The 26,781-nt window shown below is 48.1% G+C and overlaps 5 non-coding genes across 5 annotated transcripts; all 5 read right to left on the bottom strand.

Moving 5' to 3' along the window:
- Positions 1-643: 643 nt before the first annotated feature.
- trnav-cac (transfer RNA valine (anticodon CAC)) lies at positions 644-716 on the bottom strand. Its single transcript has one exon. It is a non-coding gene; the product is annotated as a tRNA-Val (tRNA).
- Positions 717-7,649: 6,933 nt separating this feature from the next.
- Positions 7,650-7,722, bottom strand: trnav-cac (transfer RNA valine (anticodon CAC)). Its single transcript has one exon. It is a non-coding gene; the product is annotated as a tRNA-Val (tRNA).
- Positions 7,723-9,991: 2,269 nt separating this feature from the next.
- Positions 9,992-10,064, bottom strand: trnav-cac (transfer RNA valine (anticodon CAC)). The gene has a single exon. It is a non-coding gene; the product is annotated as a tRNA-Val (tRNA).
- A 6,476-nt stretch (positions 10,065-16,540) lies between these two features.
- trnav-cac (transfer RNA valine (anticodon CAC)) lies at positions 16,541-16,613 on the bottom strand. The gene has a single exon. It is a non-coding gene; the product is annotated as a tRNA-Val (tRNA).
- A 6,935-nt stretch (positions 16,614-23,548) lies between these two features.
- trnav-cac (transfer RNA valine (anticodon CAC)) lies at positions 23,549-23,621 on the bottom strand. The gene has a single exon. It is a non-coding gene; the product is annotated as a tRNA-Val (tRNA).
- Between the last annotated feature and the right edge of the window lie 3,160 nt (positions 23,622-26,781).

Raw genomic sequence — 26,781 nt, 5'->3', positions numbered from 1 at the left:
AAGCAAATAACCACCGAGGTAAGTGCCACTTTGTGAGTTCTGAATCCGTCATGCCGGCTCGACGTCACTCGATGAACAGGGAAGGAACCCGGAGATGAGAAGACTTCCCACGGTTGAGGAATGGCAATTTCAGGTTGAGGGTACGTTTGCTTTGCGTTTTCCCGCTTGGGGTGGGGAATTACAAGTCGCAACCTCGAGTCAAGCGCATCATTACTCTTGTCTTCTTGATGAAGGAAAGAGCCAGGCTTCCACATTCAGTGGAAAAGCAGAGACTGCCCGTGATTTTGCAAGCAACTGTTATCTGCCTTGCTACAAAAGCTCAATGGAAGGGAAACCGCTCCCAGCCTTTTTCGGCCGCAGACCTCTTGCAGACCTCTCGAGGTGAACTCGGCGAGCAGTACTTTACGGAAAATTTTCCAGTCACGCACAGAGTCTTGTTGAGCAACGAAAGAGCCAGGCTTCCACTTTCTGGGGAAAACCAGAGACTCCCTTTCATTTGGTAAGCAAATATTAACTGCTTTGCTACAAAAGAAGGAAATCTCCTCTGTAAAGGAGGTCTCGCTTTCTGGCTGTTCCTAGAGGACCTGATCCTACAGTGATGACAACCGCTCAGTCATTAAAGCAAAGTTCAGAATTTCTAGCTTGTTTCTGCCCGGTCTCGAACCAGGGACCTTTTGCGTGTGAGGCAAACGTGATAACCACTACACTACAGAAACCACGGTGCGGTGGCACTTTGGTGGTGCACATACGTACACTTTGTTCACCAGAGCTGAATGGTGCAGCGTGGCATTGGTGGTATAGTGGTGAGCATAGCTCCAGTCCAAGCAGTTGACCCGGCTCCAATTCTTGGCCCGTCCACGGCTTGGAGCTTCTCCAGGTACTTTATGGTAGTTGGCACAAAAGGAAGGAATCACCTACCTGAGAATGAGTTGGTCAACAGAATGTGCCATAGGCTTCTCTGCAGGCCTCCTACGACTCTTTCTGCTTCCCACTTGAGTTCTTAGTGCTCTCTTTGCTGTTTGTAAACACGTCATTATGCAACAGGGCACGTTTGACCCGTGAACAGGGGCGAAAAGGTGAGAACATGCGGTCTCTCCGTGTCTGTCTCTTGTTAGCGACAAGCTAGCATGCAAACTGTGATGAGAGGTGTCCATTTTCCGCGATCAGCCATCTATATAGTCAATGTTTTATATTTAATAAGCAAATATGTCTATATGCTGATTGGTCTTAAGCAGCGTTGTCCAATCTTCAGCTTTTGGTTCCAATCTAGCAGGAGCCACACCTGATTCCAATTGTTGGCTCCGCTGATCTTGGCTTTCAATAGACTAAAGTGTGGCTTCTGCTTGGTTAGAATGACAACCTGCAACCACACTGGCCCATTCTGGAGAAGACTGGACAACCCTGATCTAAAGCAAATAACCACCGAGGTAAGTGCCACTTTGTGAGTTCTGAATCCGTCATGCCGGCTCGACGTCACTCGATGAACAGGGAAGGAACCGGGAGATGAGAAGACTTCCCACGGTTGAGGAATGGCAATTTCAGGTTGAGGGTACGTTTGCTTTGCGTTTTCCCGCTTGGAGGTGGGGAATTACAAGTCGCAACCTCGAGTCAAGCGCATCATTACTCTTGTCTTCTTGATGAAGGAAAGAGCCAGGCTTCCACATTCAGTGGAAAAGCAGAGACTGCCCGTGATTTTGCAAGCAACTGTTATCTGCCTTGCTACAAAAGCTCAATGGAAGGGAAACCGCTCCCAGTTGACCTGGGTTCGATTCCCGGCCAATGCACCGATTGTAACTTGGAGCGTCTCGTGGTATTTCATGGTAGTTGGCGGATAAGGAAGGAATCACCTGCCTGAGAATGAGTTGGTCAACAGAATGTGCCATGGGCTTCTCTGCAGGCCTCCTACGACTCTTTCTGCTTCCCACTTGAGTTCTTAGTGCTCTCTTTGCTGTTTGTAAACACGTCATTATGCAACAGGGCACGTTTGACCCGTGAACAGGGGCGAAAAGGTGAGAACATGCGGTCTCTCCGTGTCTGTCTCTTGTTAGCGACAAGCTAGCATGCAAACTGTGATGAGAGGTGTACATTTTCCGCGATCAGCCATCTATATAGTCAATGTTTTATATTTTATAAGCAAATATGTCTATATGCTGATTGGTCTTAAGCAGCGTTGTCCAATCTTCAGCTTTTGGTTCCAATCTAGCAGGAGCCACACCTGATTCCAATTGTTGGCTCCGCTGATCTTGGCTTTCAATAGACTAAAGTGTGGCTTCTGCTTGGTTAGAATGACAACCTGCAACCACACTGGCCCATTCTGGAGAAGACTGGACAACCCTGATCTAAAGCAAATAACCACCGAGGTAAGTGCCACTTTGTGAGTTCTGAATCCGTCATGCCGGCTCGACGTCACTCGATGAACAGGGAAGGAACCGGGAGATGAGAAGACTTCCCACGGTTGAGGAATGGCAATTTCAGGTTGAGGGTACGTTTGCTTTGCGTTTTCCCGCTTGGAGGTGGGGAATTACAAGTCGCAACCTCGAGTCAAGCGCATCATTACTCTTGTCTTCTTGATGAAGGAAAGAGCCAGGCTTCCACATTCAGTGGAAAAGCAGAGACTGCCCGTGATTTTGCAAGCAACTGTTATCTGCCTTGCTACAAAAGCTCAATGGAAGGGAAACCGCTCCCAGTTGACCTGGGTTCGATTCCCGGCCAATGCACCGATTGTAACTTGGAGCGTCTCGTGGTATTTCATGGTAGTTGGCGGATAAGGAAGGAATCACCTGCCTGAGAATGAGTTGGTCAACAGAATGTGCCATGGGCTTCTCTGCAGGCCTCCTACGACTCTTTCTGCTTCCCACTTGAGTTCTTAGTGCTCTCTTTGCTGTTTGTAAACACGTCATTATGCAACAGGGCACGTTTGACCCGTGAACAGGGGCGAAAAGGTGAGAACATGCGGTCTCTCCGTGTCTGTCTCTTGTTAGCGACAAGCTAGCATGCAAACTGTGATGAGAGGTGTACATTTTCCGCGATCAGCCATCTATATAGTCAATGTTTTATATTTTATAAGCAAATATGTCTATATGCTGATTGGTCTTAAGCAGCGTTGTCCAATCTTCAGCTTTTGGTTCCAATCTAGCAGGAGCCACACCTGATTCCAATTGTTGGCTCCGCTGATCTTGGCTTTCAATAGACTAAAGTGTGGCTTCTGCTTGGTTAGAATGACAACCTGCAACCACACTGGCCCATTCTGGAGAAGACTGGACAACCCTGATCTAAAGCAAATAACCACCGAGGTAAGTGCCACTTTGTGAGTTCTGAATCCGTCATGCCGGCTCGACGTCACTCGATGAACAGGGAAGGAACCCGGAGATGAGAAGACTTCCCACGGTTGAGGAATGGCAATTTCAGGTTGAGGGTACGTTTGCTTTGCGTTTTCCCGCTTGGAGGTGGGGAATTACAAGTCGCAACCTCGAGTCAAGCGCATCATTACTCTTGTCTTCTTGATGAAGGAAAGAGCCAGGCTTCCACATTCAGTGGAAAAGCAGAGACTGCCCGTGATTTTGCAAGCAACTGTTATCTGCCTTGCTACAAAAGCTCAATGGAAGGGAAACCGCTCCCAGTTGACCTGGGTTCGATTCCCGGCCAATGCACCGATTGTAACTTGGAGCGTCTCGTGGTATTTCATGGTAGTTGGCGGATAAGGAAGGAATCACCTGCCTGAGAATGAGTTGGTCAACAGAATGTGCCATGGGCTTCTCTGCAGGCCTCCTACGACTCTTTCTGCTTCCCACTTGAGTTCTTAGTGCTCTCTTTGCTGTTTGTAAACACGTCATTATGCAACAGGGCACGTTTGACCCGTGAACAGGGGCGAAAAGGTGAGAACATGCGGTCTCTCCGTGTCTGTCTCTTGTTAGCGACAAGCTAGCATGCAAACTGTGATGAGAGGTGTACATTTTCCGCGATCAGCCATCTATATAGTCAATGTTTTATATTTATAAGCAAATATGTCTATATGCTGATTGGTCTTAAGCAGCGTTGTCCAATCTTCAGCTTTTGGTTCCAATCTAGCAGGAGCCACACCTGATTCCAATTGTTGGCTCCGCTGATCTTGGCTTTCAATAGACTAAAGTGTGGCTTCTGCTTGGTTAGAATGACAACCTGCAACCACACTGGCCCATTCTGGAGAAGACTGGACAACCCTGATCTAAAGCAAATAACCACCGAGGTAAGTGCCACTTTGTGAGTTCTGAATCCGTCATGCCGGCTCGACGTCACTCGATGAACAGGGAAGGAACCGGAGATGAGAAGACTTCCCACGGTTGAGGAATGGCAATTTCAGGTTGAGGGTACGTTTGCTTTGCGTTTTCCCGCTTGGAGGTGGGGAATTACAAGTCGCAACCTCGAGTCAAGCGCATCATTACTCTTGTCTTCTTGATGAAGGAAAGAGCCAGGCTTCCACATTCAGTGGAAAAGCAGAGACTGCCCGTGATTTTGCAAGCAACTGTTATCTGCCTTGCTACAAAAGCTCAATGGAAGGGAAACCGCTCCCAGTTGACCTGGGTTCGATTCCCGGCCAATGCACCGATTGTAACTTGGAGCGTCTCGTGGTATTTCATGGTAGTTGGCGGATAAGGAAGGAATCACCTGCCTGAGAATGAGTTGGTCAACAGAATGTGCCATGGGCTTCTCTGCAGGCCTCCTACGACTCTTTCTGCTTCCCACTTGAGTTCTTAGTGCTCTCTTTGCTGTTTGTAAACACGTCATTATGCAACAGGGCACGTTTGACCCGTGAACAGGGGCGAAAAGGTGAGAACATGCGGTCTCTCCGTGTCTGTCTCTTGTTAGCGACAAGCTAGCATGCAAACTGTGATGAGAGGTGTACATTTTCCGCGATCAGCCATCTATATAGTCAATGTTTTATATTTTATAAGCAAATATGTCTATATGCTGATTGGTCTTAAGCAGCGTTGTCCAATCTTCAGCTTTTGGTTCCAATCTAGCAGGAGCCACACCTGATTCCAATTGTTGGCTCCGCTGATCTTGGCTTTCAATAGACTAAAGTGTGGCTTCTGCTTGGTTAGAATGACAACCTGCAACCACACTGGCCCATTCTGGAGAAGACTGGACAACCCTGATCTAAAGCAAATAACCACCGAGGTAAGTGCCACTTTGTGAGTTCTGAATCCGTCATGCCGGCTCGACGTCACTCGATGAACAGGGAAGGAACCGGGAGATGAGAAGACTTCCCACGGTTGAGGAATGGCAATTTCAGGTTGAGGGTACGTTTGCTTTGCGTTTTCCCGCTTGGAGGTGGGGAATTACAAGTCGCAACCTCGAGTCAAGCGCATCATTACTCTTGTCTTCTTGATGAAGGAAAGAGCCAGGCTTCCACATTCAGTGGAAAAGCAGAGACTGCCCGTGATTTTGCAAGCAACTGTTATCTGCCTTGCTACAAAAGCTCAATGGAAGGGAAACCGCTCCCAGTTGACCTGGGTTCGATTCCCGGCCAATGCACCGATTGTAACTTGGAGCGTCTCGTGGTATTTCATGGTAGTTGGCGGATAAGGAAGGAATCACCTGCCTGAGAATGAGTTGGTCAACAGAATGTGCCATGGGCTTCTCTGCAGGCCTCCTACGACTCTTTCTGCTTCCCACTTGAGTTCTTAGTGCTCTCTTTGCTGTTTGTAAACACGTCATTATGCAACAGGGCACGTTTGACCCGTGAACAGGGGCGAAAAGGTGAGAACATGCGGTCTCTCCGTGTCTGTCTCTTGTTAGCGACAAGCTAGCATGCAAACTGTGATGAGAGGTGTACATTTTCCGCGATCAGCCATCTATATAGTCAATGTTTTATATTTTATAAGCAAATATGTCTATATGCTGATTGGTCTTAAGCAGCGTTGTCCAATCTTCAGCTTTTGGTTCCAATCTAGCAGGAGCCACACCTGATTCCAATTGTTGGCTCCGCTGATCTTGGCTTTCAATAGACTAAAGTGTGGCTTCTGCTTGGTTAGAATGACAACCTGCAACCACACTGGCCCATTCTGGAGAAGACTGGACAACCCTGATCTAAAGCAAATAACCACCGAGGTAAGTGCCACTTTGTGAGTTCTGAATCCGTCATGCCGGCTCGACGTCACTCGATGAACAGGGAAGGAACCGGGAGATGAGAAGACTTCCCACGGTTGAGGAATGGCAATTTCAGGTTGAGGGTACGTTTGCTTTGCGTTTTCCCGCTTGGAGGTGGGGAATTACAAGTCGCAACCTCGAGTCAAGCGCATCATTACTCTTGTCTTCTTGATGAAGGAAAGAGCCAGGCTTCCACATTCAGTGGAAAAGCAGAGACTGCCCGTGATTTTGCAAGCAACTGTTATCTGCCTTGCTACAAAAGCTCAATGGAAGGGAAACCGCTCCCAGTTGACCTGGGTTCGATTCCCGGCCAATGCACCGATTGTAACTTGGAGCGTCTCGTGGTATTTCATGGTAGTTGGCGGATAAGGAAGGAATCACCTGCCTGAGAATGAGTTGGTCAACAGAATGTGCCATGGGCTTCTCTGCAGGCCTCCTACGACTCTTTCTGCTTCCCACTTGAGTTCTTAGTGCTCTCTTTGCTGTTTGTAAACACGTCATTATGCAACAGGGCACGTTTGACCCGTGAACAGGGGCGAAAAGGTGAGAACATGCGGTCTCTCCGTGTCTGTCTCTTGTTAGCGACAAGCTAGCATGCAAACTGTGATGAGAGGTGTACATTTTCCGCGATCAGCCATCTATATAGTCAATGTTTTATATTTTATAAGCAAATATGTCTATATGCTGATTGGTCTTAAGCAGCGTTGTCCAATCTTCAGCTTTTGGTTCCAATCTAGCAGGAGCCACACCTGATTCCAATTGTTGGCTCCGCTGATCTTGGCTTTCAATAGACTAAAGTGTGGCTTCTGCTTGGTTAGAATGACAACCTGCAACCACACTGGCCCATTCTGGAGAAGACTGGACAACCCTGATCTAAAGCAAATAACCACCGAGGTAAGTGCCACTTTGTGAGTTCTGAATCCGTCATGCCGGCTCGACGTCACTCGATGAACAGGGAAGGAACCCGGAGATGAGAAGACTTCCCACGGTTGAGGAATGGCAATTTCAGGTTGAGGGTACGTTTGCTTTGCGTTTTCCCGCTTGGGGGTGGGGAATTACAAGTCGCAACCTCGAGTCAAGCGCATCATTACTCTTGTCTTCTTGATGAAGGAAAGAGCCAGGCTTCCACATTCAGTGGAAAAGCAGAGACTGCCCGTGATTTTGCAAGCAACTGTTATCTGCCTTGCTACAAAAGCTCAATGGAAGGGAAACCGCTCCCAGCCTTTTTCGGCCGCAGACCTCTTGCAGACCTCTCGAGGTGAACTCGGCGAGCAGTACTTTACGGAAAATTTTCCAGTCACGCACAGAGTCTTGTTGAGCAACGAAAGAGCCAGGCTTCCACTTTCTGGGGAAAACCAGAGACTCCCTTTCATTTGGTAAGCAAATATTAACTGCTTTGCTACAAAAGAAGGAAATCTCCTCTGTAAAGGAGGTCTCGCTTTCTGGCTGTTCCTAGAGGACCTGATCCTACAGTGATGACAACCGCTCAGTCATTAAAGCAAAGTTCAGAATTTCTAGCTTGTTTCTGCCCGGTCTCGAACCAGGGACCTTTTGCGTGTGAGGCAAACGTGATAACCACTACACTACAGAAACCACGGTGCGGTGGCACTTTGGTGGTGCACATACGTACACTTTGTTCACCAGAGCTGAATGGTGCAGCGTGGCATTGGTGGTATAGTGGTGAGCATAGCTCCAGTCCAAGCAGTTGACCCGGCTCCAATTCTTGGCCCGTCCACGGCTTGGAGCTTCTCCAGGTACTTTATGGTAGTTGGCACAAAAGGAAGGAATCACCTACCTGAGAATGAGTTGGTCAACAGAATGTGCCATAGGCTTCTCTGCAGGCCTCCTACGACTCTTTCTGCTTCCCACTTGAGTTCTTAGTGCTCTCTTTGCTGTTTGTAAACACGTCATTATGCAACAGGGCACGTTTGACCCGTGAACAGGGGCGAAAAGGTGAGAACATGCGGTCTCTCCGTGTCTGTCTCTTGTTAGCGACAAGCTAGCATGCAAACTGTGATGAGAGGTGTCCATTTTCCGCGATCAGCCATCTATATAGTCAATGTTTTATATTTAATAAGCAAATATGTCTATATGCTGATTGGTCTTAAGCAGCGTTGTCCAATCTTCAGCTTTTGGTTCCAATCTAGCAGGAGCCACACCTGATTCCAATTGTTGGCTCCGCTGATCTTGGCTTTCAATAGACTAAAGTGTGGCTTCTGCTTGGTTAGAATGACAACCTGCAACCACACTGGCCCATTCTGGAGAAGACTGGACAACCCTGATCTAAAGCAAATAACCACCGAGGTAAGTGCCACTTTGTGAGTTCTGAATCCGTCATGCCGGCTCGACGTCACTCGATGAACAGGGAAGGAACCGGGAGATGAGAAGACTTCCCACGGTTGAGGAATGGCAATTTCAGGTTGAGGGTACGTTTGCTTTGCGTTTTCCCGCTTGGAGGTGGGGAATTACAAGTCGCAACCTCGAGTCAAGCGCATCATTACTCTTGTCTTCTTGATGAAGGAAAGAGCCAGGCTTCCACATTCAGTGGAAAAGCAGAGACTGCCCGTGATTTTGCAAGCAACTGTTATCTGCCTTGCTACAAAAGCTCAATGGAAGGGAAACCGCTCCCAGTTGACCTGGGTTCGATTCCCGGCCAATGCACCGATTGTAACTTGGAGCGTCTCGTGGTATTTCATGGTAGTTGGCGGATAAGGAAGGAATCACCTGCCTGAGAATGAGTTGGTCAACAGAATGTGCCATGGGCTTCTCTGCAGGCCTCCTACGACTCTTTCTGCTTCCCACTTGAGTTCTTAGTGCTCTCTTTGCTGTTTGTAAACACGTCATTATGCAACAGGGCACGTTTGACCCGTGAACAGGGGCGAAAAGGTGAGAACATGCGGTCTCTCCGTGTCTGTCTCTTGTTAGCGACAAGCTAGCATGCAAACTGTGATGAGAGGTGTACATTTTCCGCGATCAGCCATCTATATAGTCAATGTTTTATATTTTATAAGCAAATATGTCTATATGCTGATTGGTCTTAAGCAGCGTTGTCCAATCTTCAGCTTTTGGTTCCAATCTAGCAGGAGCCACACCTGATTCCAATTGTTGGCTCCGCTGATCTTGGCTTTCAATAGACTAAAGTGTGGCTTCTGCTTGGTTAGAATGACAACCTGCAACCACACTGGCCCATTCTGGAGAAGACTGGACAACCCTGATCTAAAGCAAATAACCACCGAGGTAAGTGCCACTTTGTGAGTTCTGAATCCGTCATGCCGGCTCGACGTCACTCGATGAACAGGGAAGGAACCCGGAGATGAGAAGACTTCCCACGGTTGAGGAATGGCAATTTCAGGTTGAGGGTACGTTTGCTTTGCGTTTTCCCGCTTGGGGTGGGGAATTACAAGTCGCAACCTCGAGTCAAGCGCATCATTACTCTTGTCTTCTTGATGAAGGAAAGAGCCAGGCTTCCACATTCAGTGGAAAAGCAGAGACTGCCCGTGATTTTGCAAGCAACTGTTATCTGCCTTGCTACAAAAGCTCAATGGAAGGGAAACCGCTCCCAGCCTTTTTCGGCCGCAGACCTCTTGCAGACCTCTCGAGGTGAACTCGGCGAGCAGTACTTTACGGAAAATTTTCCAGTCACGCACAGAGTCTTGTTGAGCAACGAAAGAGCCAGGCTTCCACTTTCTGGGGAAAACCAGAGACTCCCTTTCATTTGGTAAGCAAATATTAACTGCTTTGCTACAAAAGAAGGAAATCTCCTCTGTAAAGGAGGTCTCGCTTTCTGGCTGTTCCTAGAGGACCTGATCCTACAGTGATGACAACCGCTCAGTCATTAAAGCAAAGTTCAGAATTTCTAGCTTGTTTCTGCCCGGTCTCGAACCAGGGACCTTTTGCGTGTGAGGCAAACGTGATAACCACTACACTACAGAAACCACGGTGCGGTGGCACTTTGGTGGTGCACATACGTACACTTTGTTCACCAGAGCTGAATGGTGCAGCGTGGCATTGGTGGTATAGTGGTGAGCATAGCTCCAGTCCAAGCAGTTGACCCGGCTCAATTCTTGGCCCGTCCACGGCTTGGAGCTTCTCCAGGTACTTTATGGTAGTTGGCACAAAAGGAAGGAATCACCTACCTGAGAATGAGTTGGTCAACAGAATGTGCCATAGGCTTCTCTGCAGGCCTCCTACGACTCTTTCTGCTTCCCACTTGAGTTCTTAGTGCTCTCTTTGCTGTTTGTAAACACGTCATTATGCAACAGGGCACGTTTGACCCGTGAACAGGGGCGAAAAGGTGAGAACATGCGGTCTCTCCGTGTCTGTCTCTTGTTAGCGACAAGCTAGCATGCAAACTGTGATGAGAGGTGTCCATTTTCCGCGATCAGCCATCTATATAGTCAATGTTTTATATTTAATAAGCAAATATGTCTATATGCTGATTGGTCTTAAGCAGCGTTGTCCAATCTTCAGCTTTTGGTTCCAATCTAGCAGGAGCCACACCTGATTCCAATTGTTGGCTCCGCTGATCTTGGCTTTCAATAGACTAAAGTGTGGCTTCTGCTTGGTTAGAATGACAACCTGCAACCACACTGGCCCATTCTGGAGAAGACTGGACAACCCTGATCTAAAGCAAATAACCACCGAGGTAAGTGCCACTTTGTGAGTTCTGAATCCGTCATGCCGGCTCGACGTCACTCGATGAACAGGGAAGGAACCGGGAGATGAGAAGACTTCCCACGGTTGAGGAATGGCAATTTCAGGTTGAGGGTACGTTTGCTTTGCGTTTTCCCGCTTGGAGGTGGGGAATTACAAGTCGCAACCTCGAGTCAAGCGCATCATTACTCTTGTCTTCTTGATGAAGGAAAGAGCCAGGCTTCCACATTCAGTGGAAAAGCAGAGACTGCCCGTGATTTTGCAAGCAACTGTTATCTGCCTTGCTACAAAAGCTCAATGGAAGGGAAACCGCTCCCAGTTGACCTGGGTTCGATTCCCGGCCAATGCACCGATTGTAACTTGGAGCGTCTCGTGGTATTTCATGGTAGTTGGCGGATAAGGAAGGAATCACCTGCCTGAGAATGAGTTGGTCAACAGAATGTGCCATGGGCTTCTCTGCAGGCCTCCTACGACTCTTTCTGCTTCCCACTTGAGTTCTTAGTGCTCTCTTTGCTGTTTGTAAACACGTCATTATGCAACAGGGCACGTTTGACCCGTGAACAGGGGCGAAAAGGTGAGAACATGCGGTCTCTCCGTGTCTGTCTCTTGTTAGCGACAAGCTAGCATGCAAACTGTGATGAGAGGTGTACATTTTCCGCGATCAGCCATCTATATAGTCAATGTTTTATATTTTATAAGCAAATATGTCTATATGCTGATTGGTCTTAAGCAGCGTTGTCCAATCTTCAGCTTTTGGTTCCAATCTAGCAGGAGCCACACCTGATTCCAATTGTTGGCTCCGCTGATCTTGGCTTTCAATAGACTAAAGTGTGGCTTCTGCTTGGTTAGAATGACAACCTGCAACCACACTGGCCCATTCTGGAGAAGACTGGACAACCCTGATCTAAAGCAAATAACCACCGAGGTAAGTGCCACTTTGTGAGTTCTGAATCCGTCATGCCGGCTCGACGTCACTCGATGAACAGGGAAGGAACCCGGAGATGAGAAGACTTCCCACGGTTGAGGAATGGCAATTTCAGGTTGAGGGTACGTTTGCTTTGCGTTTTCCCGCTTGGGGGTGGGGAATTACAAGTCGCAACCTCGAGTCAAGCGCATCATTACTCTTGTCTTCTTGATGAAGGAAAGAGCCAGGCTTCCACATTCAGTGGAAAAGCAGAGACTGCCCGTGATTTTGCAAGCAACTGTTATCTGCCTTGCTACAAAAGCTCAATGGAAGGGAAACCGCTCCCAGCCTTTTTCGGCCGCAGACCTCTTGCAGACCTCTCGAGGTGAACTCGGCGAGCAGTACTTTACGGAAAATTTTCCAGTCACGCACAGAGTCTTGTTGAGCAACGAAAGAGCCAGGCTTCCACTTTCTGGGGAAAACCAGAGACTCCCTTTCATTTGGTAAGCAAATATTAACTGCTTTGCTACAAAAGAAGGAAATCTCCTCTGTAAAGGAGGTCTCGCTTTCTGGCTGTTCCTAGAGGACCTGATCCTACAGTGATGACAACCGCTCAGTCATTAAAGCAAAGTTCAGAATTTCTAGCTTGTTTCTGCCCGGTCTCGGACCAGGGACCTTTTGCGTGTGAGGCAAACGTGATAACCACTACACTACAGAAACCACGGTGCGGTGGCACTTTGGTGGTGCACATACGTACACTTTGTTCACCAGAGCTGAATGGTGCAGCGTGGCATTGGTGGTATAGTGGTGAGCATAGCTCCAGTCCAAGCAGTTGACCCGGCTTCAATTCTTGGCCCGTCCACGGCTTGGAGCTTCTCCAGGTACTTTATGGTAGTTGGCACAAAAGGAAGGAATCACCTACCTGAGAATGAGTTGGTCAACAGAATGTGCCATAGGCTTCTCTGCAGGCCTCCTACGACTCTTTCTGCTTCCCACTTGAGTTCTTAGTGCTCTCTTTGCTGTTTGTAAACACGTCATTATGCAACAGGGCACGTTTGACCCGTGAACAGGGGCGAAAAGGTGAGAACATGCGGTCTCTCCGTGTCTGTCTCTTGTTAGCGACAAGCTAGCATGCAAACTGTGATGAGAGGTGTCCATTTTCCGCGATCAGCCATCTATATAGTCAATGTTTTATATTTAATAAGCAAATATGTCTATATGCTGATTGGTCTTAAGCAGCGTTGTCCAATCTTCAGCTTTTGGTTCCAATCTAGCAGGAGCCACACCTGATTCCAATTGTTGGCTCCGCTGATCTTGGCTTTCAATAGACTAAAGTGTGGCTTCTGCTTGGTTAGAATGACAACCTGCAACCACACTGGCCCATTCTGGAGAAGACTGGACAACCCTGATCTAAAGCAAATAACCACCGAGGTAAGTGCCACTTTGTGAGTTCTGAATCCGTCATGCCGGCTCGACGTCACTCGATGAACAGGGAAGGAACCGGGAGATGAGAAGACTTCCCACGGTTGAGGAATGGCAATTTCAGGTTGAGGGTACGTTTGCTTTGCGTTTTCCCGCTTGGAGGTGGGGAATTACAAGTCGCAACCTCGAGTCAAGCGCATCATTACTCTTGTCTTCTTGATGAAGGAAAGAGCCAGGCTTCCACATTCAGTGGAAAAGCAGAGACTGCCCGTGATTTTGCAAGCAACTGTTATCTGCCTTGCTACAAAAGCTCAATGGAAGGGAAACCGCTCCCAGTTGACCTGGGTTCGATTCCCGGCCAATGCACCGATTGTAACTTGGAGCGTCTCGTGGTATTTCATGGTAGTTGGCGGATAAGGAAGGAATCACCTGCCTGAGAATGAGTTGGTCAACAGAATGTGCCATGGGCTTCTCTGCAGGCCTCCTACGACTCTTTCTGCTTCCCACTTGAGTTCTTAGTGCTCTCTTTGCTGTTTGTAAACACGTCATTATGCAACAGGGCACGTTTGACCCGTGAACAGGGGCGAAAAGGTGAGAACATGCGGTCTCTCCGTGTCTGTCTCTTGTTAGCGACAAGCTAGCATGCAAACTGTGATGAGAGGTGTACATTTTCCGCGATCAGCCATCTATATAGTCAATGTTTTATATTTTATAAGCAAATATGTCTATATGCTGATTGGTCTTAAGCAGCGTTGTCCAATCTTCAGCTTTTGGTTCCAATCTAGCAGGAGCCACACCTGATTCCAATTGTTGGCTCCGCTGATCTTGGCTTTCAATAGACTAAAGTGTGGCTTCTGCTTGGTTAGAATGACAACCTGCAACCACACTGGCCCATTCTGGAGAAGACTGGACAACCCTGATCTAAAGCAAATAACCACCGAGGTAAGTGCCACTTTGTGAGTTCTGAATCCGTCATGCCGGCTCGACGTCACTCGATGAACAGGGAAGGAACCCGGAGATGAGAAGACTTCCCACGGTTGAGGAATGGCAATTTCAGGTTGAGGGTACGTTTGCTTTGCGTTTTCCCGCTTGGGGTGGGGAATTACAAGTCGCAACCTCGAGTCAAGCGCATCATTACTCTTGTCTTCTTGATGAAGGAAAGAGCCAGGCTTCCACATTCAGTGGAAAAGCAGAGACTGCCCGTGATTTTGCAAGCAACTGTTATCTGCCTTGCTACAAAAGCTCAATGGAAGGGAAACCGCTCCCAGTTGACCTGGGTTCGATTCCCGGCCAATGCACCGATTGTAACTTGGAGCGTCTCGTGGTATTTCATGGTAGTTGGCGGATAAGGAAGGAATCACCTGCCTGAGAATGAGTTGGTCAACAGAATGTGCCATGGGCTTCTCTGCAGGCCTCCTACGACTCTTTCTGCTTCCCACTTGAGTTCTTAGTGCTCTCTTTGCTGTTTGTAAACACGTCATTATGCAACAGGGCACGTTTGACCCGTGAACAGGGGCGAAAAGGTGAGAACATGCGGTCTCTCCGTGTCTGTCTCTTGTTAGCGACAAGCTAGCATGCAAACTGTGATGAGAGGTGTCCATTTTCCGCGATCAGCCATCTATATAGTCAATGTTTTATATTTAATAAGCAAATATGTCTATATGCTGATTGGTCTTAAGCAGCGTTGTCCAATCTTCAGCTTTTGGTTCCAATCTAGCAGGAGCCACACCTGATTCCAATTGTTGGCTCCGCTGATCTTGGCTTTCAATAGACTAAAGTGTGGCTTCTGCTTGGTTAGAATGACAACCTGCAACCACACTGGCCCATTCTGGAGAAGACTGGACAACCCTGATCTAAAGCAAATAACCACCGAGGTAAGTGCCACTTTGTGAGTTCTGAATCCGTCATGCCGGCTCGACGTCACTCGATGAACAGGGAAGGAACCGGGAGATGAGAAGACTTCCCACGGTTGAGGAATGGCAATTTCAGGTTGAGGGTACGTTTGCTTTGCGTTTTCCCGCTTGGAGGTGGGGAATTACAAGTCGCAACCTCGAGTCAAGCGCATCATTACTCTTGTCTTCTTGATGAAGGAAAGAGCCAGGCTTCCACATTCAGTGGAAAAGCAGAGACTGCCCGTGATTTTGCAAGCAACTGTTATCTGCCTTGCTACAAAAGCTCAATGGAAGGGAAACCGCTCCCAGTTGACCTGGGTTCGATTCCCGGCCAATGCACCGATTGTAACTTGGAGCGTCTCGTGGTATTTCATGGTAGTTGGCGGATAAGGAAGGAATCACCTGCCTGAGAATGAGTTGGTCAACAGAATGTGCCATGGGCTTCTCTGCAGGCCTCCTACGACTCTTTCTGCTTCCCACTTGAGTTCTTAGTGCTCTCTTTGCTGTTTGTAAACACGTCATTATGCAACAGGGCACGTTTGACCCGTGAACAGGGGCGAAAAGGTGAGAACATGCGGTCTCTCCGTGTCTGTCTCTTGTTAGCGACAAGCTAGCATGCAAACTGTGATGAGAGGTGTACATTTTCCGCGATCAGCCATCTATATAGTCAATGTTTTATATTTTATAAGCAAATATGTCTATATGCTGATTGGTCTTAAGCAGCGTTGTCCAATCTTCAGCTTTTGGTTCCAATCTAGCAGGAGCCACACCTGATTCCAATTGTTGGCTCCGCTGATCTTGGCTTTCAATAGACTAAAGTGTGGCTTCTGCTTGGTTAGAATGACAACCTGCAACCACACTGGCCCATTCTGGAGAAGACTGGACAACCCTGATCTAAAGCAAATAACCACCGAGGTAAGTGCCACTTTGTGAGTTCTGAATCCGTCATGCCGGCTCGACGTCACTCGATGAACAGGGAAGGAACCCGGAGATGAGAAGACTTCCCACGGTTGAGGAATGGCAATTTCAGGTTGAGGGTACGTTTGCTTTGCGTTTTCCCGCTTGGGGTGGGGAATTACAAGTCGCAACCTCGAGTCAAGCGCATCATTACTCTTGTCTTCTTGATGAAGGAAAGAGCCAGGCTTCCACATTCAGTGGAAAAGCAGAGACTGCCCGTGATTTTGCAAGCAACTGTTATCTGCCTTGCTACAAAAGCTCAATGGAAGGGAAACCGCTCCCAGCCTTTTTCGGCCGCAGACCTCTTGCAGACCTCTCGAGGTGAACTCGGCGAGCAGTACTTTACGGAAAATTTTCCAGTCACGCACAGAGTCTTGTTGAGCAACGAAAGAGCCAGGCTTCCACTTTCTGGGGAAAACCAGAGACTCCCTTTCATTTGGTAAGCAAATATTAACTGCTTTGCTACAAAAGAAGGAAATCTCCTCTGTAAAGGAGGTCTCGCTTTCTGGCTGTTCCTAGAGGACCTGATCCTACAGTGATGACAACCGCTCAGTCATTAAAGCAAAGTTCAGAATTTCTAGCTTGTTTCTGCCCGGTCTCGAACCAGGGACCTTTTGCGTGTGAGGCAAACGTGATAACCACTACACTACAGAAACCACGGTGCGGTGGCACTTTGGTGGTGCACATACGTACACTTTGTTCACCAGAGCTGAATGGTGCAGCGTGGCATTGGTGGTATAGTGGTGAGCATAGCTCCAGTCCAAGCAGTTGACCCGGCTCCAATTCTTGGCCCGTCCACGGCTTGGAGCTTCTCCAGGTACTTTATGGTAGTTGGCACAAAAGGAAGGAATCACCTACCTGAGAATGAGTTGGTCAACAGAATGTGCCATAGGCTTCTCTGCAGGCCTCCTACGACTCTTTCTGCTTCCCACTTGAGTTCTTAGTGCTCTCTTTGCTGTTTGTAAACACGTCATTATGCAACAGGGCACGTTTGACCCGTGAACAGGGGCGAAAAGGTGAGAACATGCGGTCTCTCCGTGTCTGTCTCTTGTTAGCGACAAGCTAGCATGCAAACTGTGATGAGAGGTGTCCATTTTCCGCGATCAGCCATCTATATAGTCAATGTTTTATATTTAATAAGCAAATATGTCTATATGCTGATTGGTCTTAAGCAGCGTTGTCCAATCTTCAGCTTTTGGTTCCAATCTAGCAGGAGCCACACCTGATTCCAATTGTTGGCTCCGCTGATCTTGGCTTTCAATAGACTAAAGTGTGGCTTCTGCTTGGTTAGAATGACAACCTGCAACCACACTGGCCCATTCTGGAGAAGACTGGACAACCCTGATCTAAAGCAAATAACCACCGAGGTAAGTGCCACTTTGTGAGTTCTGAATCCGTCATGCCGGCTCGACGTCACTCGATGAACAGGGAAGGAACCGGGAGATGAGAAGACTTCCCACGGTTGAGGAATGGCAATTTCAGGTTGAGGGTACGTTTGCTTTGCGTTTTCCCGCTTGGAGGTGGGGAATTACAAGTCGCAACCTCGAGTCAAGCGCATCATTACTCTTGTCTTCTTGATGAAGGAAAGAGCCAGGCTTCCACATTCAGTGGAAAAGCAGAGACTGCCCGTGATTTTGCAAGCAACTGTTATCTGCCTTGCTACAAAAGCTCAATGGAAGGGAAACCGCTCCCAGTTGACCTGGGTTCGATTCCCGGCCAATGCACCGATTGTAACTTGGAGCGTCTCGTGGTATTTCATGGTAGTTGGCGGATAAGGAAGGAATCACCTGCCTGAGAATGAGTTGGTCAACAGAATGTGCCATGGGCTTCTCTGCAGGCCTCCTACGACTCTTTCTGCTTCCCACTTGAGTTCTTAGTGCTCTCTTTGCTGTTTGTAAACACGTCATTATGCAACAGGGCACGTTTGACCCGTGAACAGGGGCGAAAAGGTGAGAACATGCGGTCTCTCCGTGTCTGTCTCTTGTTAGCGACAAGCTAGCATGCAAACTGTGATGAGAGGTGTACATTTTCCGCGATCAGCCATCTATATAGTCAATGTTTTATATTTTATAAGCAAATATGTCTATATGCTGATTGGTCTTAAGCAGCGTTGTCCAATCTTCAGCTTTTGGTTCCAATCTAGCAGGAGCCACACCTGATTCCAATTGTTGGCTCCGCTGATCTTGGCTTTCAATAGACTAAAGTGTGGCTTCTGCTTGGTTAGAATGACAACCTGCAACCACACTGGCCCATTCTGGAGAAGACTGGACAACCCTGATCTAAAGCAAATAACCACCGAGGTAAGTGCCACTTTGTGAGTTCTGAATCCGTCATGCCGGCTCGACGTCACTCGATGAACAGGGAAGGAACCGGGAGATGAGAAGACTTCCCACGGTTGAGGAATGGCAATTTCAGGTTGAGGGTACGTTTGCTTTGCGTTTTCCCGCTTGGAGGTGGGGAATTACAAGTCGCAACCTCGAGTCAAGCGCATCATTACTCTTGTCTTCTTGATGAAGGAAAGAGCCAGGCTTCCACATTCAGTGGAAAAGCAGAGACTGCCCGTGATTTTGCAAGCAACTGTTATCTGCCTTGCTACAAAAGCTCAATGGAAGGGAAACCGCTCCCAGTTGACCTGGGTTCGATTCCCGGCCAATGCACCGATTGTAACTTGGAGCGTCTCGTGGTATTTCATGGTAGTTGGCGGATAAGGAAGGAATCACCTGCCTGAGAATGAGTTGGTCAACAGAATGTGCCATGGGCTTCTCTGCAGGCCTCCTACGACTCTTTCTGCTTCCCACTTGAGTTCTTAGTGCTCTCTTTGCTGTTTGTAAACACGTCATTATGCAACAGGGCACGTTTGACCCGTGAACAGGGGCGAAAAGGTGAGAACATGCGGTCTCTCCGTGTCTGTCTCTTGTTAGCGACAAGCTAGCATGCAAACTGTGATGAGAGGTGTACATTTTCCGCGATCAGCCATCTATATAGTCAATGTTTTATATTTTATAAGCAAATATGTCTATATGCTGATTGGTCTTAAGCAGCGTTGTCCAATCTTCAGCTTTTGGTTCCAATCTAGCAGGAGCCACACCTGATTCCAATTGTTGGCTCCGCTGATCTTGGCTTTCAATAGACTAAAGTGTGGCTTCTGCTTGGTTAGAATGACAACCTGCAACCACACTGGCCCATTCTGGAGAAGACTGGACAACCCTGATCTAAAGCAAATAACCACCGAGGTAAGTGCCACTTTGTGAGTTCTGAATCCGTCATGCCGGCTCGACGTCACTCGATGAACAGGGAAGGAACCGGGAGATGAGAAGACTTCCCACGGTTGAGGAATGGCAATTTCAGGTTGAGGGTACGTTTGCTTTGCGTTTTCCCGCTTGGAGGTGGGGAATTACAAGTCGCAACCTCGAGTCAAGCGCATCATTACTCTTGTCTTCTTGATGAAGGAAAGAGCCAGGCTTCCACATTCAGTGGAAAAGCAGAGACTGCCCGTGATTTTGCAAGCAACTGTTATCTGCCTTGCTACAAAAGCTCAATGGAAGGGAAACCGCTCCCAGTTGACCTGGGTTCGATTCCCGGCCAATGCACCGATTGTAACTTGGAGCGTCTCGTGGTATTTCATGGTAGTTGGCGGATAAGGAAGGAATCACCTGCCTGAGAATGAGTTGGTCAACAGAATGTGCCATGGGCTTCTCTGCAGGCCTCCTACGACTCTTTCTGCTTCCCACTTGAGTTCTTAGTGCTCTCTTTGCTGTTTGTAAACACGTCATTATGCAACAGGGCACGTTTGACCCGTGAACAGGGGCGAAAAGGTGAGAACATGCGGTCTCTCCGTGTCTGTCTCTTGTTAGCGACAAGCTAGCATGCAAACTGTGATGAGAGGTGTCCATTTTCCGCGATCAGCCATCTATATAGTCAATGTTTTATATTTAATAAGCAAATATGTCTATATGCTGATTGGTCTTAAGCAGCGTTGTCCAATCTTCAGCTTTTGGTTCCAATCTAGCAGGAGCCACACCTGATTCCAATTGTTGGCTCCGCTGATCTTGGCTTTCAATAGACTAAAGTGTGGCTTCTGCTTGGTTAGAATGACAACCTGCAACCACACTGGCCCATTCTGGAGAAGACTGGACAACCCTGATCTAAAGCAAATAACCACCGAGGTAAGTGCCACTTTGTGAGTTCTGAATCCGTCATGCCGGCTCGACGTCACTCGATGAACAGGGAAGGAACCCGGAGATGAGAAGACTTCCCACGGTTGAGGAATGGCAATTTCAGGTTGAGGGTACGTTTGCTTTGCGTTTTCCCGCTTGGAGGTGGGGAATTACAAGTCGCAACCTCGAGTCAAGCGCATCATTACTCTTGTCTTCTTGATGAAGGAAAGAGCCAGGCTTCCACATTCAGTGGAAAAGCAGAGACTGCCCGTGATTTTGCAAGCAACTGTTATCTGCCTTGCTACAAAAGCTCAATGGAAGGGAAACCGCTCCCAGTTGACCTGGGTTCGATTCCCGGCCAATGCACCGATTGTAACTTGGAGCGTCTCGTGGTATTTCATGGTAGTTGGCGGATAAGGAAGGAATCACCTGCCTGAGAATGAGTTGGTCAACAGAATGTGCCATGGGCTTCTCTGCAGGCCTCCTACGACTCTTTCTGCTTCCCACTTGAGTTCTTAGTGCTCTCTTTGCTGTTTGTAAACACGTCATTATGCAACAGGGCACGTTTGACCCGTGAACAGGGGCGAAAAGGTGAGAACATGCGGTCTCTCCGTGTCTGTCTCTTGTTAGCGACAAGCTAGCATGCAAACTGTGATGAGAGGTGTACATTTTCCGCGATCAGCCATCTATATAGTCAATGTTTTATATTTTATAAGCAAATATGTCTATATGCTGATTGGTCTTAAGCAGCGTTGTCCAATCTTCAGCTTTTGGTTCCAATCTAGCAGGAGCCACACCTGATTCCAATTGTTGGCTCCGCTGATCTTGGCTTTCAATAGACTAAAGTGTGGCTTCTGCTTGGTTAGAATGACAACCTGCAACCACACTGGCCCATTCTGGAGAAGACTGGACAACCCTGATCTAAAGCAAATAACCACCGAGGTAAGTGCCACTTTGTGAGTTCTGAATCCGTCATGCCGGCTCGACGTCACTCGATGAACAGGGAAGGAACCGGGAGATGAGAAGACTTCCCACGGTTGAGGAATGGCAATTTCAGGTTGAGGGTACGTTTGCTTTGCGTTTTCCCGCTTGGAGGTGGGGAATTACAAGTCGCAACCTCGAGTCAAGCGCATCATTACTCTTGTCTTCTTGATGAAGGAAAGAGCCAGGCTTCCACATTCAGTGGAAAAGCAGAGACTGCCCGTGATTTTGCAAGCAACTGTTATCTGCCTTGCTACAAAAGCTCAATGGAAGGGAAACCGCTCCCAGTTGACCTGGGTTCGATTCCCGGCCAATGCACCGATTGTAACTTGGAGCGTCTCGTGGTATTTCATGGTAGTTGGCGGATAAGGAAGGAATCACCTGCCTGAGAATGAGTTGGTCAACAGAATGTGCCATGGGCTTCTCTGCAGGCCTCCTACGACTCTTTCTGCTTCCCACTTGAGTTCTTAGTGCTCTCTTTGCTGTTTGTAAACACGTCATTATGCAACAGGGCACGTTTGACCCGTGAACAGGGGCGAAAAGGTGAGAACATGCGGTCTCTCCGTGTCTGTCTCTTGTTAGCGACAAGCTAGCATGCAAACTGTGATGAGAGGTGTCCATTTTCCGCGATCAGCCATCTATATAGTCAATGTTTTATATTTTATAAGCAAATATGTCTATATGCTGATTGGTCTTAAGCAGCGTTGTCCAATCTTCAGCTTTTGGTTCCAATCTAGCAGGAGCCACACCTGATTCCAATTGTTGGCTCCGCTGATCTTGGCTTTCAATAGACTAAAGTGTGGCTTCTGCTTGGTTAGAATGACAACCTGCAACCACACTGGCCCATTCTGGAGAAGACTGGACAACCCTGATCTAAAGCAAATAACCACCGAGGTAAGTGCCACTTTGTGAGTTCTGAATCCGTCATGCCGGCTCGACGTCACTCGATGAACAGGGAAGGAACCGGGAGATGAGAAGACTTCCCACGGTTGAGGAATGGCAATTTCAGGTTGAGGGTACGTTTGCTTTGCGTTTTCCCGCTTGGAGGTGGGGAATTACAAGTCGCAACCTCGAGTCAAGCGCATCATTACTCTTGTCTTCTTGATGAAGGAAAGAGCCAGGCTTCCACATTCAGTGGAAAAGCAGAGACTGCCCGTGATTTTGCAAGCAACTGTTATCTGCCTTGCTACAAAAGCTCAATGGAAGGGAAACCGCTCCCAGTTGACCTGGGTTCGATTCCCGGCCAATGCACCGATTGTAACTTGGAGCGTCTCGTGGTATTTCATGGTAGTTGGCGGATAAGGAAGGAATCACCTGCCTGAGAATGAGTTGGTCAACAGAATGTGCCATGGGCTTCTCTGCAGGCCTCCTACGACTCTTTCTGCTTCCCACTTGAGTTCTTAGTGCTCTCTTTGCTGTTTGTAAACACGTCATTATGCAACAGGGCACGTTTGACCCGTGAACAGGGGCGAAAAGGTGAGAACATGCGGTCTCTCCGTGTCTGTCTCTTGTTAGCGACAAGCTAGCATGCAAACTGTGATGAGAGGTGTACATTTTCCGCGATCAGCCATCTATATAGTCAATGTTTTATATTTTATAAGCAAATATGTCTATATGCTGATTGGTCTTAAGCAGCGTTGTCCAATCTTCAGCTTTTGGTTCCAATCTAGCAGGAGCCACACCTGATTCCAATTGTTGGCTCCGCTGATCTTGGCTTTCAATAGACTAAAGTGTGGCTTCTGCTTGGTTAGAATGACAACCTGCAACCACACTGGCCCATTCTGGAGAAGACTGGACAACCCTGATCTAAAGCAAATAACCACCGAGGTAAGTGCCACTTTGTGAGTTCTGAATCCGTCATGCCGGCTCGACGTCACTCGATGAACAGGGAAGGAACCCGGAGATGAGAAGACTTCCCACGGTTGAGGAATGGCAATTTCAGGTTGAGGGTACGTTTGCTTTGCGTTTTCCCGCTTGGGGGTGGGGAATTACAAGTCGCAACCTCGAGTCAAGCGCATCATTACTCTTGTCTTCTTGATGAAGGAAAGAGCCAGGCTTCCACATTCAGTGGAAAAGCAGAGACTGCCCGTGATTTTGCAAGCAACTGTTATCTGCCTTGCTACAAAAGCTCAATGGAAGGGAAACCGCTCCCAGCCTTTTTCGGCCGCAGACCTCTTGCAGACCTCTCGAGGTGAACTCGGCGAGCAGTACTTTACGGAAAATTTTCCAGTCACGCACAGAGTCTTGTTGAGCAACGAAAGAGCCAGGCTTCCACTTTCTGGGGAAAACCAGAGACTCCCTTTCATTTGGTAAGCAAATATTAACTGCTTTGCTACAAAAGAAGGAAATCTCCTCTGTAAAGGAGGTCTCGCTTTCTGGCTGTTCCTAGAGGACCTGATCCTACAGTGATGACAACCGCTCAGTCATTAAAGCAAAGTTCAGAATTTCTAGCTTGTTTCTGCCCGGTCTCGAACCAGGGACCTTTTGCGTGTGAGGCAAACGTGATAACCACTACACTACAGAAACCACGGTGCGGTGGCACTTTGGTGGTGCACATACGTACACTTTGTTCACCAGAGCTGAATGGTGCAGCGTGGCATTGGTGGTATAGTGGTGAGCATAGCTCCAGTCCAAGCAGTTGACCCGGCTCCAATTCTTGGCCCGTCCACGGCTTGGAGCTTCTCCAGGTACTTTATGGTAGTTGGCACAAAAGGAAGGAATCACCTACCTGAGAATGAGTTGGTCAACAGAATGTGCCATAGGCTTCTCTGCAGGCCTCCTACGACTCTTTCTGCTTCCCACTTGAGTTCTTAGTGCTCTCTTTGCTGTTTGTAAACACGTCATTATGCAACAGGGCACGTTTGACCCGTGAACAGGGGCGAAAAGGTGAGAACATGCGGTCTCTCCGTGTCTGTCTCTTGTTAGCGACAAGCTAGCATGCAAACTGTGATGAGAGGTGTCCATTTTCCGCGATCAGCCATCTATATAGTCAATGTTTTATATTTAATAAGCAAATATGTCTATATGCTGATTGGTCTTAAGCAGCGTTGTCCAATCTTCAGCTTTTGGTTCCAATCTAGCAGGAGCCACACCTGATTCCAATTGTTGGCTCCGCTGATCTTGGCTTTCAATAGACTAAAGTGTGGCTTCTGCTTGGTTAGAATGACAACCTGCAACCACACTGGCCCATTCTGGAGAAGACTGGACAACCCTGATCTAAAGCAAATAACCACCGAGGTAAGTGCCACTTTGTGAGTTCTGAATCCGTCATGCCGGCTCGACGTCACTCGATGAACAGGGAAGGAACCGGGAGATGAGAAGACTTCCCACGGTTGAGGAATGGCAATTTCAGGTTGAGGGTACGTTTGCTTTGCGTTTTCCCGCTTGGAGGTGGGGAATTACAAGTCGCAACCTCGAGTCAAGCGCATCATTACTCTTGTCTTCTTGATGAAGGAAAGAGCCAGGCTTCCACATTCAGTGGAAAAGCAGAGACTGCCCGTGATTTTGCAAGCAACTGTTATCTGCCTTGCTACAAAAGCTCAATGGAAGGGAAACCGCTCCCAGTTGACCTGGGTTCGATTCCCGGCCAATGCACCGATTGTAACTTGGAGCGTCTCGTGGTATTTCATGGTAGTTGGCGGATAAGGAAGGAATCACCTGCCTGAGAATGAGTTGGTCAACAGAATGTGCCATGGGCTTCTCTGCAGGCCTCCTACGACTCTTTCTGCTTCCCACTTGAGTTCTTAGTGCTCTCTTTGCTGTTTGTAAACACGTCATTATGCAACAGGGCACGTTTGACCCGTGAACAGGGGCGAAAAGGTGAGAACATGCGGTCTCTCCGTGTCTGTCTCTTGTTAGCGACAAGCTAGCATGCAAACTGTGATGAGAGGTGTACATTTTCCGCGATCAGCCATCTATATAGTCAATGTTTTATATTTTATAAGCAAATATGTCTATATGCTGATTGGTCTTAAGCAGCGTTGTCCAATCTTCAGCTTTTGGTTCCAATCTAGCAGGAGCCACACCTGATTCCAATTGTTGGCTCCGCTGATCTTGGCTTTCAATAGACTAAAGTGTGGCTTCTGCTTGGTTAGAATGACAACCTGCAACCACACTGGCCCATTCTGGAGAAGACTGGACAACCCTGATCTAAAGCAAATAACCACCGAGGTAAGTGCCACTTTGTGAGTTCTGAATCCGTCATGCCGGCTCGACGTCACTCGATGAACAGGGAAGGAACCGGGAGATGAGAAGACTTCCCACGGTTGAGGAATGGCAATTTCAGGTTGAGGGTACGTTTGCTTTGCGTTTTCCCGCTTGGAGGTGGGGAATTACAAGTCGCAACCTCGAGTCAAGCGCATCATTACTCTTGTCTTCTTGATGAAGGAAAGAGCCAGGCTTCCACATTCAGTGGAAAAGCAGAGACTGCCCGTGATTTTGCAAGCAACTGTTATCTGCCTTGCTACAAAAGCTCAATGGAAGGGAAACCGCTCCCAGTTGACCTGGGTTCGATTCCCGGCCAATGCACCGATTGTAACTTGGAGCGTCTCGTGGTATTTCATGGTAGTTGGCGGATAAGGAAGGAATCACCTGCCTGAGAATGAGTTGGTCAACAGAATGTGCCATGGGCTTCTCTGCAGGCCTCCTACGACTCTTTCTGCTTCCCACTTGAGTTCTTAGTGCTCTCTTTGCTGTTTGTAAACACGTCATTATGCAACAGGGCACGTTTGACCCGTGAACAGGGGCGAAAAGGTGAGAACATGCGGTCTCTCCGTGTCTGTCTCTTGTTAGCGACAAGCTAGCATGCAAACTGTGATGAGAGGTGTCCATTTTCCGCGATCAGCCATCTATATAGTCAATGTTTTATATTTAATAAGCAAATATGTCTATATGCTGATTGGTCTTAAGCAGCGTTGTCCAATCTTCAGCTTTTGGTTCCAATCTAGCAGGAGCCACACCTGATTCCAATTGTTGGCTCCGCTGATCTTGGCTTTCAATAGACTAAAGTGTGGCTTCTGCTTGGTTAGAATGACAACCTGCAACCACACTGGCCCATTCTGGAGAAGACTGGACAACCCTGATCTAAAGCAAATAACCACCGAGGTAAGTGCCACTTTGTGAGTTCTGAATCCGTCATGCCGGCTCGACGTCACTCGATGAACAGGGAAGGAACCGGGAGATGAGAAGACTTCCCACGGTTGAGGAATGGCAATTTCAGGTTGAGGGTACGTTTGCTTTGCGTTTTCCCGCTTGGAGGTGGGGAATTACAAGTCGCAACCTCGAGTCAAGCGCATCATTACTCTTGTCTTCTTGATGAAGGAAAGAGCCAGGCTTCCACATTCAGTGGAAAAGCAGAGACTGCCCGTGATTTTGCAAGCAACTGTTATCTGCCTTGCTACAAAAGCTCAATGGAAGGGAAACCGCTCCCAGTTGACCTGGGTTCGATTCCCGGCCAATGCACCGATTGTAACTTGGAGCGTCTCGTGGTATTTCATGGTAGTTGGCGGATAAGGAAGGAATCACCTGCCTGAGAATGAGTTGGTCAACAGAATGTGCCATGGGCTTCTCTGCAGGCCTCCTACGACTCTTTCTGCTTCCCACTTGAGTTCTTAGTGCTCTCTTTGCTGTTTGTAAACACGTCATTATGCAACAGGGCACGTTTGACCCGTGAACAGGGGCGAAAAGG

This window comes from Ictalurus punctatus, unplaced genomic scaffold (genome assembly GCF_001660625.3).
Source record: "Ictalurus punctatus breed USDA103 unplaced genomic scaffold, Coco_2.0 tig00064117, whole genome shotgun sequence".
Taxonomy (NCBI): Eukaryota; Metazoa; Chordata; class Actinopteri; order Siluriformes; family Ictaluridae; genus Ictalurus; species Ictalurus punctatus.
Note: the sequence above shows the minus strand (reverse complement) of the source record. Positions and strands in the feature narration are given on the sequence as shown.